The sequence below is a fragment of the Bidens hawaiensis genome, unplaced genomic scaffold, assembly GCF_021521415.1.
Source record: "Bidens hawaiensis isolate Kalapana, Puna unplaced genomic scaffold, B.hawaiensis_p1.1 tig00006617_1, whole genome shotgun sequence".
Classification (NCBI taxonomy): Eukaryota; Viridiplantae; Streptophyta; class Magnoliopsida; order Asterales; family Asteraceae; genus Bidens; species Bidens hawaiensis.
Window position 1 is genome coordinate 530,041 of NW_027491447.1, and position 2,460 is coordinate 532,500.

A 2,460-nucleotide genomic window follows, 5' to 3' on the forward strand; every position below is an offset into this window, starting at 1 on the left:
ATGTGCACGTGTGATATGCGCCCATCCTGAGGATGCGCGAGGTCTTCTCTTTATTCTCACGCGCAGATATTTCATGCGCAGATGTGATATGCACGAGCATGTGATATGCGCCGCGCGCTGATGCGCTGCGCGCATATGTGATGCGCGAGCATATGTGTGCCTGGGCAGATGTGATATGCACGAGCATGTTTTGTATGCGCCATGCGCATAGGTTTTGGCTTTGTGCCTTCATAATGTCTTTATCTTGTGGGTTGACCCGCCTTGCTCGGTGTTGAGGCGAGTACATACCTCTTCAGCAGCCATTCGCCATACTCCGGCAGTCCCTAACAAGAACATATATAGAATACCATTTGAGTTTCCATTTAAAGGAGCAGCCCGTGAATACAAATTATATTATTAAAGTGCAATTTACGGTCAGGGCCGGCTCAACGATATTGAAGGCCTAAATCGAAATGAGATTTTGTGACATTTTTATGTCAATTTAAAAAAAAACAAAAATAATGAGTCTTGAACTCATGGCCTACAAGTTAACAACGCACATGCTTACCACCAAACAAACAAAAATATTTACTTCTAATTTGCCGATTAAATATATATATTTTAAATTTAGAGGCCTTAACTAAGTATGGGCATAAAACCCTATATTCATTTCGCTGGCCCACGGGCCGCACCTGTTTAAGGTCAACTAATGTCTACTATTTTGTGCAAAACAGCCTAAGATATTGCTTCATAACATAAACACCATTAGATTCATGATCAATTATGTATCAATTAACTTAAAAACGCACATCACGACAGGCAACTTTTTATACGTGATAATTTCCTTACCATTGAATCCAAAGAATGCGTGGGTAATAGAACCAAATTCTTGCTCCACTTTAAAATGATAGTCAAGTGACATCTCTTGCATTCTTGTCATTAAGCAATCATTTGAGTTCGCTGTAACATTAATCAATTACATCAGCATAAAACAAATCACATTATGTCATCGTGTGTCTTTATATCAAACATTTTTTTAATCCATGTTTAGCAAAGTCTAAAACACGGATCTTTAGTTATCAAATAATACTAAGATAAGATTAAAAAACTTCTGAACTAGATTCACGTGTATTTTTATATAAAAAAAATACTAACGATTGAATAGCTAAGTTTAAAAAATATTACTCCTATTATTAAACAGACATAATATACTTATTTGAAAAAGGCTAAAATTTGATCTGGGCCCTTAGTCCAGTCACCAAATCTTTGTCGAAAAAGTTCATTTTAAAAAGGTAATCATTCTAAAATCTAAATGATTGAAACCCACAATTAGCTGAGTTCAATTCAAATAATCAATAATTTTTAAGTTATTTGTTTTACACTTTAGTACTACATTAATATAATATAATCAAAGGTCTCACAGCCAGTTAACAAACAAACAATGCAAAAGGTGAAATTGGATGGAATGATAGAAAGCACCAAAATGCCACACATATATTTTTGGTGAATAGACATAGATATTCGCATATGATTACATAACATGTTCATATTGCATTGTTTTAACGGCTAATTTGGATTGCTGACGCGTCACTGACCCACCCGATAATCTTCATTCTCCGAGAGCGAAGATTACCCTCAAGAGGAAACCCACCATAAATATGAAAACCTTTTTTTTTGTTTTTTGTCATGAAGAAAAAATAAATAATATATACATGATTGTTGACTTTCTTTCCGACCCAACAATTTTACTTAGATTTGAACTAAGATTTTGTGACCGTTAATGATTTCTGTCTTGAATGCATTTCTCACTAAAAAAGCCCTTTTATATTTGATTAAGCTCATACATGTGTGTGATGTGGGAATCAAATATAAATGAAATTAAACATGTGTAACCAATTATTATTCTAGTTAAATTTTGTTGTAGCGTTACTCTATTTTTATAGTAATTACAATTTAGCCAGTGTACGTGTTTTTCTTTTCATTTTGCACTTTAAAAATGAATAAATGTATTTCTGAATATACTGAAATAAAACATAATAATAACCCAGCCTGAAATATTTAATACCAATTTTTTTTTTTTGGGCACACAAATGTTTTTTTTTTTATATATCAAATTGATCAACCAATTGGGCAGACTGCAGACATCAACTAAAAGTGAGCCTCCATCAACGGATCCCATTATTAGTATATTGTATTTTATAATAATATTGTGTAAATATTATGCACATAATATTCTCCTCATTTTGTAGATGATCTAGTTACTCATTTATCCACATGTGTTTTTGTTTTCTTTTCGTTTTTATTAAACATTAAATGAGTAATAAATTATGTGGTGACTGCTACATATAAATGTTAGGCCATGGGGTATACTCTAACCCATCTTAATTCCACATAAGCTTCACATCATTATTTTTTTCTCTTTCACTCTATGTCATGCAAAGGAAATTGTTTAACCCATTTAACACATAATTAATATAATAA

General features: G+C 32.7%; 1 protein-coding gene across 1 annotated transcript in view; it reads right to left on the reverse strand.

Moving 5' to 3' along the window:
* Nucleotides 1–295: 295 nt before the first annotated feature.
* Nucleotides 296–2,460, reverse strand: part of LOC143633156 (glucomannan 4-beta-mannosyltransferase 2-like) — a 3,386-nt gene continuing 1,221 nt past the window's right edge. The window contains exons 4-5 of the mRNA XM_077101507.1: nt 829–939; nt 296–323 (exon numbers count right to left, since the gene is read on the reverse strand). The gene's annotated coding sequence lies outside the window, so the exon portion shown is untranslated. The remainder of the gene's footprint in view (nt 324–828; nt 940–2,460) is intronic.